This window comes from Cydia splendana, chromosome 8, assembly GCF_910591565.1.
Source record: "Cydia splendana chromosome 8, ilCydSple1.2, whole genome shotgun sequence".
Classification (NCBI taxonomy): domain Eukaryota; kingdom Metazoa; phylum Arthropoda; class Insecta; order Lepidoptera; family Tortricidae; genus Cydia; species Cydia splendana.
This window is the reverse complement of record NC_085967.1, coordinates 9,131,176-9,145,971: the sequence shown is the minus strand read 5'-3', so window position 1 is coordinate 9,145,971 and position 14,796 is coordinate 9,131,176. Positions and strand designations below refer to the sequence as shown.

General features: G+C 35.5%; 1 protein-coding gene across 2 annotated transcripts in view; it reads left to right on the top strand.

Moving 5' to 3' along the window:
- LOC134792783 (transmembrane protein 132E) overlaps nucleotides 1-14,796 on the top strand; it is a 125,872-nt gene that overhangs the window by 79,064 nt on the left and 32,012 nt on the right. The gene's annotated exons all lie outside the window — the stretch shown is intronic.

Here is a 14,796-nt window from a genome sequence, read left to right as displayed (position 1 = left end):
ACCGACACGTCGCTGAATATCGCACTCCTCCACAGCAAGGCGGTACCTCCGTACGGACGACCACGCAACACTCCCGCCGACGTGTCCACTGCAGATGTCCCCGTCGCACCAAAGTTGTCATCGATACTGTTTAAAAACGCTATATCGTGCGGTAGTAACCACGTCTCCTGTAGGGCCACTAAATCACAGGTTTTACACAAATCCCTCACACCATCAATGCAGCGCTTAATATTTTTATGGACTTCCCAAAATTCATAAGGATAGTATCTCAGTTCGTCCAGTGGTCTCATATTTGGGTGCGCCAACTTATAATCTGGCAAAAAGGTTGAATTCCATTATAAGAGACAAGTCTCAGTTCCAGCCGAAATATTGCTTGAAAAATAGCTTGCAGTTAATAGAAAATATCAAGGACAATAACATACCAGAGAATGCTGTTCTTCTTTCATTGGATGTAGACAGTTTGTTTACAAATGTGCCATATGGAGAGACTTTGGAGATTCTTAAGGGTCTTTTTGAAAGGCAACGTTTACATCCAGGGGAAGTAGATGAATTGATAGATCTAACAGCGATTTGTATGAAACAAAATTATTTTGAGATTTGGGGGACAGTATTATTTGCAAAGTGATGGTTTGGCTATGGGTTCACTACTAAGTCCTTTAATGGCTGATATTTTTATGGACCATTTTGAGAACCATGCATATTGTGGGCAACAATAATATATTATACTATTTTAGATACGTGGATGATTTGATTATTTGTTGGACGTGTAGTATGGGCCTGCTGGGTGCATTTATTGCTGAAATTAATAGTAAGCATCCAAAAATTAAGTTTAAAAAAGAACTAGAGCAAGACAACTAACTGAATTTTCTAGATTTAACAATCACTAAAGTAAACAACAGGCATCAGTTCAAAATTTACCGTAAGCCTACACATGCAGCATAAGTTGGCTGCTTTTCATTGTTATGTGCATAGAATGTTGACTGTGCCTCTTTCTGATGAACACTATCAGATTGAATTAAATAATATTTATTACTTAGCAGTTTCAAATTGTTACGATAAGTTTGTTGTGGATGGTATCATCAGAAAAAAGTGGAATAGTATAGTCAACACTATGTTGTATGCGGCACGATCCTCTGAACCGATTAAGAAATATAAACCGAGCATTACTTATGTTGGCAAGTTGTCTGATGCAATTTACAAAATTTTAAAGTCTAAAGACATTCCTGTCGCCTTTTAGACAAATAACACTTTGCACTCAAAGCTTTGCAATGGCAAAGATAAGATCGAGAATGGGAAAAGGTCTGGAGTTTATAAGCTTACCTGTGACGATTGCAATAAAGTGTATGTGGGGCAAACGGGCCGTAATTTCACTACTAGGTATAAAGAGCATGTTGCGTCATATAGACATAACCATCAAGAGAAGTCCAATTTTGCAAAGCACTTATTAGATACAGGCCACACTTTATCTGATAATGATTCTTTTGATATTTTACATGTTTGCGAAAAGGGATTGCGTTTGGGTGTTCTGGAACAACTGGAAAAAATTAGGTATAACAATAGGGGCATGATTCTTAACGAACAATTGAATGTTGCGTCATCGCCGTTATTACGAATTTTTCCATCGCACTCACACTTGCACAGTAGGGGGAGTGGTCAAGGTATAAATATGGCCGACCATTCTAGACAGGTCATTCCGTTGCCGGGCGTCAGACCGTCAACAACTCCTGAGGATGACTCGTAGAGAGGCGAAACACGTGTCGAGTATTATTCTTTTAGTGGTGGTTTGTTATATTTATTTTTGCGGTGGGAGGGTGGGAATATTAATTGCATGTAAAAATACGCAAGTAAGTATAACGGGTTAGCACTGATTGACTAGCACGTTATCTTTTCGCGGATTAGGAAAGTAATATTTTGGTTTTAATCAAAATATTAAGAAAAAATGACAAATTCCCGACAATCCTATTGTTTTCGGGGGCCCTTGCGACCCATGGGGATCTTTTGTGCAATCCTAACAATCCTAACTAATAAAAACGTAGTTCTGATGTATTGCAAATTAGTCACGTATGTAAATGTGTCGCATGCAGGCGGCTTAGCACGTCGCGTTTTTATCCCTTGTCACCATGCCTGTCACGTTCTAACAAGTATGTAAGTGCGAAAGGGACGCGCATAGTGATAGTCGATAAAAATGGAACCGTGCTGAGCCCGCTGGTAATATAATAGGTAAAGTTCTACATGTATTTACGTATGTCGAAATATTAACAGGTAAAAAGGAAGAGTTAGGGATAGTTTTCAGCGAATCCCCAGTGCCTATCTCGGACAGCAATTCAGGTTGATTAATGAGCCAAACCACCCACGAATTTGGCTCCAATAATGTTTTGTTATTGCTGAGTACATTGTGTTTTCCTCGGGACTATTTTTAGAAATAATCTCCTATTGTTACAGTATCTCTTGATAGAAGGGACGTAAGAAAGAATGGTTCAGATTGCTTTGGAAATAATCGATTACTTTACAAAGTAAATGGACCGTATTCAAAAGTTCTGAGTAACCTAATAATGTTTGAGTAATTGAACATTTTATCTTGTATTATTGACTATCGATGATTAAATACAAGTAATATTTATTACTTACATATTTATTATATTTTATGATCCCTTGTAGTGATCGTGAGGTTTCGTTGTCGATACCCAATTCCATTGAATATTAACAACAGAAATTCCGTGAGACACAGACATATCAAATATATATTACTCCCGTAAGTATTTTAAGTTGAAATCCGAGTCGAGTCTGCGCCGGTCCGCCAACACAAGCTCCTGATGACACTCCTCGGTACGGAGTGAAACATATCGAGCGTTTTTAGACTTAAAATGACCCGTTTTAATATATATCTATTGAATTTCTATCAAAACCTAGCTTTTTACCAAATAATATTTTAGCATTTTCGTCTAATCTCTCGTGGGTATTTATTTACTAAATAATATATATGGCTTCAAATAAATATTGATTTTACGGTGACCCAAAAAGCAACTTAACCATACTTAGCACAGTTCTAAAGAAAGGACGCTCTCCAATATGTTAAACATCGATATTCCTCGTACAGCACAGTAATTTATCACAAAATGGCTCAAAAGAAGCTCGGTAGATAACGATGGCACTGCGTACTGCCACCCTATTCTATCCATATATTTTTTTAAACATGGCCAAGCGTGTTGGAGGGGTTGTGTTGTGTTCTGTATCATAGGATCAGAATCTACCTATTTTCAGTCCCGATTCAGTTTTATAAAGTACGACTGAAAATCATGTTAGTTTTAATTTTTTTTTTGTTATTTAGTTTTATGTATTTTTATTTACTACAAAATCTTTATTAAAACACTATACTAGCTAACATGATAATTTCCACTCCGTGAAGATGGCATGCACCTACAAATAGTACAAATGTGCCGAAATATCGGGAACTCGCCAAAACAAATATACATAGTAAATGCCCCGTTTTCAATAGTATTTACCCTACCCTACCTAATCCCTACGGTTCTCCAGTTCAGCCCGACGACAGAAGGCGAACAACGAAGGCTTAGTACTTGTACCGTTGGTACCCCCTTGCATGGAACCCTAAAGAGGGTTATTACAACGTTTCAGCAGTAAAATGCGATACAAGGATTTGGCCGTAAAGTAAAGCCGCAAACATGAGGCTCATGCCGGTCGTCGGAGCTTCCAGCCGATGTCGGGTTATTGATGGCCCGTAATGAGACTTGACTCAACTTTGTACCGTTCAACTCATGCCGGGGTTTTAAATGAAGAAACTTAACTAAATGTCATGCATTTGGAATGTACACTAAACAGACAGAATAGTGGACATACACGTCTAACATCACAGAACCGCATTGCGTCTTATCTAGGTTGTAAATATATATTTCAAAATTTTGCCTAATTTATTGTTATTTGATCCTATTTCGACTAGTTGGCTTTTTGTTTTCATAATCAAAGCTTAAATCTACATCTAAGGCTTTGAACTAATACACGTAAATGCCGCGGCACCCTTTTAGGTTGCGTGACGAAGTAGTTTTATAAAACACGGCTTTCATCTATCATTTGGGTTTGATAAATTATAAGAAATGGAATATACTTACTTCAATGCATTAAGCTTGAGACGAGGACTGTAAAAATATAGTTATATTTTTTCAAAGTCAATAGCAAACGAGATGTGACTTGGTCAGTTTTACACAGACTGACAACTTTTAGTTTCGCTTCAAAAAAAAAGTATAAGTATCTACTCACCTGTTCTCAAAATTCAAAGACTTGGAATTGGTTTTTCACAGTAGGAAAATTAAAAAAAAGTATTACATTAGGTACTTATGGTCTCAAATGATCTCAACATTGTGGATTTATCTAATATCTCTCTAATTTCATGTAGGAAAAAATATTACCTTTGTGACATAAAGTCTCAGTAAAAATTACAAACTCAAGTATGTATGAGGCAGTGTTATTGTGGCTTCGTTGTGTAAAATTGAAAGAGGCAAACAATTTACTCGGTTTTCACCCTTCTCTGGTGAGCAGAGGGTGGATCATTATTTTTTATGCGGCGTTCTTTTACCTCAATTTTCTCAGTCTATTGTCGTTTTGCACAAACTTTTGTGGCTTAAATATCGTTATTTTATGATGAAATTCACAGAATCAAATTATACTTAATAATTGGTTTAGGTTTACTTTCTATTAACCACAATCATGAATTTTCATGATACTTGTTAGTTATAATTGTAACGCTATATCTCTGCCACAATTTGGCGACTGTTTCCGATAATTACTGAATTCTCAGGTTACTACAAAATGTTGTATGTTTTAACGCTAAAGAAAAGATTGTGTTGACTTGTTGAGTGTTATGAATAACCTTTGCACAAATATTTTAATCAGGTTAGAATCCTTGTTAAATGGCATATTCTAAAACGTAGATATACTCGTACCACAAGCCTCAATTAGCTATTAATCGTTTGTCTTAATCTGTAATTTTGATTTATTGTATTTATAAAAAAAGAGATAAAACATAAATTATCTAACTGAGGCTTGTAAAGTTTTATGAAGAAGGGGGTCAGTGTTTCGGTAATAATGGTACCTAATAAAATGCTCCAATTTTATAGCATTGTGATAAACAAAGTACCTATTAATTTCAATTCCTGTAACTTTTTGCTCACGGAATTTAATTTCAAAAGCAATATAATCTAATAAAGCATCGGTGCCGCCTGAGGCTTAGCGTAAATCTTCGGAACTGTTGTAGCTGGAAGTTTCGCAAATTGCTATCTCTTTTTATAATCGTCCCTTTAAGTTCTTTTCCGGCGTGGGTGTAGGGTCGGCAAAGAATAATGTTATAAGCGCCGAAATAAGTAGCTTAGGTGATGCTTAATTTCCTTCTAGCAAAACTGCGAAAAGTGTTAAAGGAATGTGAACATTATTGTTAATTACTGAACATTATTGATAATATTCCTTTATTACTTGCCTGAAGCTTTTGATACCTAATCAGTCTGTAATAACATCGTAAATGTGTAAGGTACTGATGTATAGCTCAACACGAAATTCTGAGAACTTTATCTACTCGTATCCTAGAAAAGCCAACCCCTACGCAAACGGCTAGACTCTCTGACTCCTGCTTATTTACAGCCTGAATTACTGCACCACTCGGTTTATGAGCGTTTTATAGTCACAAATAAACACGTCCTATGTAGGTTTCCATTCGGTTTAATACTTACGACACTGTAGTCTAGGTCAATATTTATTTTATTTCATTCCTTAGTAATATAGACGTTTTGTTTAACGCCTATTTAAAATCGAAGAAATGAAATATTAGATAAAATTACTTACATTCTTCAAAATTTCCTTGAAACATAATACATTTAATGTTGATTAGATGTTTTTCTTATTCGTAACAGGATAAGAGTCGAATTTACTTTTTATCTACACAGATTAAAGTTAATATACTTAGCTACAGAATTTTGCCGCTACACAATAAAATTATAATGTGAATAATGTCCAAACAACTTCGCTAAATTAATTTTCTTAATTTTTAATAAACCTTTAAAATTAAGTTTAAAAAAGAACTAGAGCAAGACAACTAACTGAATTTTCTAGATTTAACAATCACTAAAGTAAACAACAGGCATCAGTTCAAAATTTACCGTAAGCCTACACATGCAGCATAAGTTGGCTGCTTTTCATTGTTATGTGCATAGAATGTTGACTGTGCCTCTTTCTGATGAACACTATCAGATTGAATTAAATAATATTTATTACTTAGCAGTTTCAAATTGTTACGATAAGTTTGTTGTGGATGGTATCATCAGAAAAAAGTGGAATAGTATAGTCAACACTATGTTGTATGCGGCACGATCCTCTGAACCGATTAAGAAATATAAACCGAGCATTACTTATGTTGGCAAGTTGTCTGATGCAATTTACAAAATTTTAAAGTCTAAAGACATTCCTGTCGCCTTTTAGACAAATAACACTTTGCACTCAAAGCTTTGCAATGGCAAAGATAAGATCGAGAATGGGAAAAGGTCTGGAGTTTATAAGCTTACCTGTGACGATTGCAATAAAGTGTATGTGGGGCAAACGGGCCGTAATTTCACTACTAGGTATAAAGAGCATGTTGCGTCATATAGACATAACCATCAAGAGAAGTCCAATTTTGCAAAGCACTTATTAGATACAGGCCACACTTTATCTGATAATGATTCTTTTGATATTTTACATGTTTGCGAAAAGGGATTGCGTTTGGGTGTTCTGGAACAACTGGAAAAAATTAGGTATAACAATAGGGGCATGATTCTTAACGAACAATTGAATGTTGCGTCATCGCCGTTATTACGAATTTTTCCATCGCACTCACACTTGCACAGTAGGGGGAGTGGTCAAGGTATAAATATGGCCGACCATTCTAGACAGGTCATTCCGTTGCCGGGCGTCAGACCGTCAACAACTCCTGAGGATGACTCGTAGAGAGGCGAAACACGTGTCGAGTATTATTCTTTTAGTGGTGGTTTGTTATATTTATTTTTGCGGTGGGAGGGTGGGAATATTAATTGCATGTAAAAATACGCAAGTAAGTATAACGGGTTAGCACTGATTGACTAGCACGTTATCTTTTCGCGGATTAGGAAAGTAATATTTTGGTTTTAATCAAAATATTAAGAAAAAATGACAAATTCCCGACAATCCTATTGTTTTCGGGGGCCCTTGCGACCCATGGGGATCTTTTGTGCAATCCTAACAATCCTAACTAATAAAAACGTAGTTCTGATGTATTGCAAATTAGTCACGTATGTAAATGTGTCGCATGCAGGCGGCTTAGCACGTCGCGTTTTTATCCCTTGTCACCATGCCTGTCACGTTCTAACAAGTATGTAAGTGCGAAAGGGACGCGCATAGTGATAGTCGATAAAAATGGAACCGTGCTGAGCCCGCTGGTAATATAATAGGTAAAGTTCTACATGTATTTACGTATGTCGAAATATTAACAGGTAAAAAGGAAGAGTTAGGGATAGTTTTCAGCGAATCCCCAGTGCCTATCTCGGACAGCAATTCAGGTTGATTAATGAGCCAAACCACCCACGAATTTGGCTCCAATAATGTTTTGTTATTGCTGAGTACATTGTGTTTTCCTCGGGACTATTTTTAGAAATAATCTCCTATTGTTACAGTATCTCTTGATAGAAGGGACGTAAGAAAGAATGGTTCAGATTGCTTTGGAAATAATCGATTACTTTACAAAGTAAATGGACCGTATTCAAAAGTTCTGAGTAACCTAATAATGTTTGAGTAATTGAACATTTTATCTTGTATTATTGACTATCGATGATTAAATACAAGTAATATTTATTACTTACATATTTATTATATTTTATGATCCCTTGTAGTGATCGTGAGGTTTCGTTGTCGATACCCAATTCCATTGAATATTAACAACAGAAATTCCGTGAGACACAGACATATCAAATATATATTACTCCCGTAAGTATTTTAAGTTGAAATCCGAGTCGAGTCTGCGCCGGTCCGCCAACACAAGCTCCTGATGACACTCCTCGGTACGGAGTGAAACATATCGAGCGTTTTTAGACTTAAAATGACCCGTTTTAATATATATCTATTGAATTTCTATCAAAACCTAGCTTTTTACCAAATAATATTTTAGCATTTTCGTCTAATCTCTCGTGGGTATTTATTTACTAAATAATATATATGGCTTCAAATAAATATTGATTTTACGGTGACCCAAAAAGCAACTTAACCATACTTAGCACAGTTCTAAAGAAAGGACGCTCTCCAATATGTTAAACATCGATATTCCTCGTACAGCACAGTAATTTATCACAAAATGGCTCAAAAGAAGCTCGGTAGATAACGATGGCACTGCGTACTGCCACCCTATTCTATCCATATATTTTTTTAAACATGGCCAAGCGTGTTGGAGGGGTTGTGTTGTGTTCTGTATCATAGGATCAGAATCTACCTATTTTCAGTCCCGATTCAGTTTTATAAAGTACGACTGAAAATCATGTTAGTTTTAATTTTTTTTTTGTTATTTAGTTTTATGTATTTTTATTTACTACAAAATCTTTATTAAAACACTATACTAGCTAACATGATAATTTCCACTCCGTGAAGATGGCATGCACCTACAAATAGTACAAATGTGCCGAAATATCGGGAACTCGCCAAAACAAATATACATAGTAAATGCCCCGTTTTCAATAGTATTTACCCTACCCTACCTAATCCCTACGGTTCTCCAGTTCAGCCCGACGACAGAAGGCGAACAACGAAGGCTTAGTACTTGTACCGTTGGTACCCCCTTGCATGGAACCCTAAAGAGGGTTATTACAACGTTTCAGCAGTAAAATGCGATACAAGGATTTGGCCGTAAAGTAAAGCCGCAAACATGAGGCTCATGCCGGTCGTCGGAGCTTCCAGCCGATGTCGGGTTATTGATGGCCCGTAATGAGACTTGACTCAACTTTGTACCGTTCAACTCATGCCGGGGTTTTAAATGAAGAAACTTAACTAAATGTCATGCATTTGGAATGTACACTAAACAGACAGAATAGTGGACATACACGTCTAACATCACAGAACCGCATTGCGTCTTATCTAGGTTGTAAATATATATTTCAAAATTTTGCCTAATTTATTGTTATTTGATCCTATTTCGACTAGTTGGCTTTTTGTTTTCATAATCAAAGCTTAAATCTACATCTAAGGCTTTGAACTAATACACGTAAATGCCGCGGCACCCTTTTAGGTTGCGTGACGAAGTAGTTTTATAAAACACGGCTTTCATCTATCATTTGGGTTTGATAAATTATAAGAAATGGAATATACTTACTTCAATGCATTAAGCTTGAGACGAGGACTGTAAAAATATAGTTATATTTTTTCAAAGTCAATAGCAAACGAGATGTGACTTGGTCAGTTTTACACAGACTGACAACTTTTAGTTTCGCTTCAAAAAAAAAGTATAAGTATCTACTCACCTGTTCTCAAAATTCAAAGACTTGGAATTGGTTTTTCACAGTAGGAAAATTAAAAAAAAGTATTACATTAGGTACTTATGGTCTCAAATGATCTCAACATTGTGGATTTATCTAATATCTCTCTAATTTCATGTAGGAAAAAATATTACCTTTGTGACATAAAGTCTCAGTAAAAATTACAAACTCAAGTATGTATGAGGCAGTGTTATTGTGGCTTCGTTGTGTAAAATTGAAAGAGGCAAACAATTTACTCGGTTTTCACCCTTCTCTGGTGAGCAGAGGGTGGATCATTATTTTTTATGCGGCGTTCTTTTACCTCAATTTTCTCAGTCTATTGTCGTTTTGCACAAACTTTTGTGGCTTAAATATCGTTATTTTATGATGAAATTCACAGAATCAAATTATACTTAATAATTGGTTTAGGTTTACTTTCTATTAACCACAATCATGAATTTTCATGATACTTGTTAGTTATAATTGTAACGACGCTATATCTCTGCCACAATTTGGCGACTGTTTCCGATAATTACTGAATTCTCAGGTTACTACAAAATGTTGTATGTTTTAACGCTAAAGAAAAGATTGTGTTGACTTGTTGAGTGTTATGAATAACCTTTGCACAAATATTTTAATCAGGTTAGAATCCTTGTTAAATGGCATATTCTAAAACGTAGATATACTCGTACCACAAGCCTCAATTAGCTATTAATCGTTTGTCTTAATCTGTAATTTTGATTTATTGTATTTATAAAAAAGAGATAAAACATAAATTATCTAACTGAGGCTTGTAAAGTTTTATGAAGAAGGGGGTCAGTGTTTCGGTAATAATGGTACCTAATAAAATGCTCCAATTTTATAGCATTGTGATAAACAAAGTACCTATTAATTTCAATTCCTGTAACTTTTTGCTCACGGAATTTAATTTCAAAAGCAATATAATCTAATAAAGCATCGGTGCCGCCTGAGGCTTAGCGTAAATCTTCGGAACTGTTGTAGCTGGAAGTTTCGCAAATTGCTATCTCTTTTTAGAATCGTCCCTTTAAGTTCTTTTCCGGCGTGGGTGTAGGGTCGGCAAAGAATAATGTTATAAGCGCCGAAATAAGTAGCTTAGGTGATGGTTAATTTCCTTCTAGCAAAACTGCGAAAAGTGTTAAAGGCATGTGAACATTATTGTTAATTACTGAACATTATTGATAATATTCCTTTATTATTTGCCTGAAGCTTTTGATACCTAATCAGTCTGTAATAACATCGTAAATGTGTAAGGTAGTGATGTATAGCTCAACACGAAATTCTGAGAACTTTATCTACTCGTATCCTAGAAAAGCCAACCCCTACGCAAACGGCTAGACTCTCTGACTCCTGCTTATTTACAGCCTGAATTACTGCACCACTCGGTTTATGAGCGTTTTATAGTCACAAATAAACACGTCCTATGTAGGTTTCCATTCGGTTTAATACTTACGACACTGTAGTCTAGGTCAATATTTATTTTATTTCATTCCTTAGTAATATAGACATTTTGTTTAACGCCTATTTAAAATCGAAGAAATGAAATATTAGATAAAATGACTTACATTCTTCAAAATTTCCTTGAAACATAATACATTTAATGTTGATTAGATGTTTTTCTTATTCGTAACAGGATAAGAGTCGAATTTACTTTTTATCTACACAGATTAAAGTTAATATACTTAGCTACAGAATTTTGCCGCTACACAATAAAATTATAATGTGAATAATGTCCAAACAACTTCGCTAAATTAATTTTCTTAATTTTTAATAAACCTTTAAATTAAAAATGATGATGAAAACATTATTTTACCGAATATTCTCTTTCATTCTGCTAAAACATTGCCATAAATACACATTCTGCTTTTGATATAGGTATGTTTAAGTGGCTTGCAAAGCGATATTCTGATCTGACGCATTTTCATTCAATTAGCTTTGCAAAACATTAGTTCACTGCCCAACAAGTGAAAAATAATTCATTTTCATTATGAAATGAAATATTCGCGATTGTAGGTACAGTTATAATTTGACAGATGAAGCGAGCACGACAATAAAGTGTATTGGGTAATGTGTTGGTCATTAACGGGTAAATATTTGTCCATTTGTCAGGCGATGTTGCCACGGGCCGTGACGTCATGCGACGGACTCTGAAATTTTACCGATAGGTATTCATGAATACGTGCAACCTGAATATGCAACGACATAAATGTTTCGAATTTGTGAAGTACTTACAAATTGAATAATCAATAGGACTGTTAACTGATCTGCAAACGTGCCGTCTTCTATCAAATAACCAATATATTGTCGTAGTTAAAGACAGTTTTGCAAGTGTAGCTACAGCTTAATATGTATCCTTTACAATAAGTGTTAAGGAGGTTGATTGTATTTAACAATTTAAAAGGATTGTCGTGTTAATAAGTGCGAGCGAAATACGTTATGAGACGACTTTTGATTCCATTTCGTCAGCACCAATCAAACGTGAGCCGCTAACGCTGAGTAATGCTCACGGTCGAGGTCGTATCAAAATAAGATAAAAAACCGTATCAAATTGTAAAACAGAATCGGACGCCTGTTACCAGAAGCGTTATTTTTAAATCTTTTCCCATTTTCATTTTGGCGCTGCGGTCATTTTATTTCCGGTTTCCTGTAGAGAATGGCATTTTCCACGTTGGCTTTGTTTGGTTACGTCGTGCCGTGCAGATCGAGTTTAATGATAAATAATTTTTGTTCAAAGTTTTTTTTTAATTATTTCTTCAACACACAATTTTAAACTCAGTCAAACCTAGTAGCAAGATAGGTACGTATAAACTGTTACATTTTAATAGGTAAGTGCCTAAAAGAAATAAATTTTTTTTTAAATGTAATTCTAATTATATGTAATTCTAGGTACATTGGTAAATTAGCAAAAAGCTTGTTTTAGTTTATAGTAAAAAAGTCGTCATGAAAAGCGTTGTTTTATTTTATCACTAACTGCTAGATTTTAGGTACTTAACTTTAAACCTCGGAACAATCAAAAGGATAAATGGCCGGATATCTAAGCAGTCATCCGTTTAATTATTTGCTCCTGTTCATCAACCGGGCTTCACCCGGTACAACAGAACATACCTACATAAATATAGGTATTTCTTGCTCAAACAAAACGATTAAGGTGTTTACTCTTTACTCGTACACGTATTTCCATTTCTCCGTGCCACAACACGAATGAAAAAGCATTTTCATTCGCCGCATATTGGCATGTTGTTTCTTTGCAAACAGCCTGACGTATCATCTCGAATGGGGTTGGAAGCGCTGTGAATTTTTCTTTGTTCCTACTGCGTCACGTGCTAAAGCTCTTTATTATCCGTACCTACCCATTTCCCAGGTGTTAGCTACGACCGAGTGCTAACTGAGAGGGTGGTATACGTATGCCGTCTGTACAGCGTGTACGTCCTTTTTGATTGACAAGGTGCAATGATGATGATGGATGGAACGCACACAAGAGTAGGTTTATTATTTTATATATTATATCAAATAAAGAAAAGAAGGGTATCCGTATTCCGTGTCTTATTCCGTTTCATTTCATACGTGCCTATGTAAATGTAATGATATGGGATAGATGCTAATGGTTACACAGTTTTACATAACTATTACGTACCTAAATATTTATTTATTTGAATAAAGCCGCGTCTGTACATACAAGACTGCTAGACGCTTTTCCTCGAATTCGAGCAATTCTGTGCAATGCACGTCGGTCGTCGGCCAATAGAGTTTTATTGCATGACGTCAAAGAAAATGCATATCGAGCAGAATTGGACTCGCTGTTTGTAAAAATTACAGATCTCCATGTTTGAAACAAACATGTGATTTAGGTATTTAGGCGTCTAGGTATAGAGTAACTGTTGAATCGACAATATCGGTAATGCATTAGTGAAGGGATTTTTACACTATAACTTAGTGAGTTATCAAAGAACTTATTTTTCTTGAATTTATAAATTACTTGCTGTAACTTTTAGGCTGCAACATGTCATAACTTTTTGACGTTAAGTTTTTAGTATCTTTAAAAATGTGTCTCTTTTCAAATAAGGTATCAGGATTAAAGAAATCGAGCGATTTGATCCAAAATATCGAATGAGAAAACGCCTTCCTAATGGAGCAGAACGTACTTACGTCTATGTCGCGCGACGGTCTAGACGCAACGTAAACCATATTTACTAATAAACTGAGCATAGTGAGCGTGTGTCTAAAATACTTGGGATTGTAGCATTATTCGCGCAAGATTTTCACTAGATTTACCTACTACTCGTATTTCTTTTCTTTTTTTAATACAGCGAACCTGCTTCTGTCTCCACTGTAATATCAAGGCGCTGTGAACTTTACGTCTTGTGGCACAATTTTGTAAATGAGGGAGGTAACCCCGTACCGTACCTAATAATAAATACCGAGAGATTTCAAATCGATATCATAATAGGTACTTTGAGTAGATACTTAGTCGAATTATTTTGCCATTTCTTTACAAATATTTCTATTAAGTCTTTCAACTAATACAATCGTGCATAACTACACAGCTATTAACGTAAAGCGTAAATTCATAAAACAGTTGGAAAAGCGGAGCAGGTACCTCTTAAAGTTTATCCATGTTTTGTATTCTAAATAAAATAGGAAACAAAATTGTGATTCTATGCAGTTCAAACTCTAAAGTTTTATTCCACGCATTTTCATCTTATTCAAGGAAATCAAAAGGATCTTTCCATTTCTTATAAACATTAGGTACAAACGTGACATAAATCCCTCTTCCCTAAACGAGGTCGTGCCTGACACGTGACGTGACGACCCATCCGTCATACACAACAAGAACCCACTCACGACTTCCCATACTTTATAAACTTACTCGTATTTTTACATTCGTGAAAATGTATATTTGTGTATTTATATGCTTAGGCACCTTTCACACTTGTTGTAGTCACATTGTCACAAATGGCTTACATTCCTAATTTTTTTTCTAAGAAAATCGATACAAAAGTATGTACTTCGTATATTAGTTTTAGGTTAATATTAAATAGTTTTGTTTGCCGCAAAGTTCGAGTCTTTTGGCATCTTTGCATGTGTAAAGAATCAAGTAACGTTTTTACGTTAAGCCAAAAATATACTCCTAACTTATAAATATCGGAATGTTTGTAAACAAAGTGAGAAAGAAGCGACATCTCACTGCGGGCAGAATGCAGTTGGAAGGGTGCCAGCGCGTTACGCCACGACGCGCTTTATCTGGCCACGACAAACCGAATGAAATATT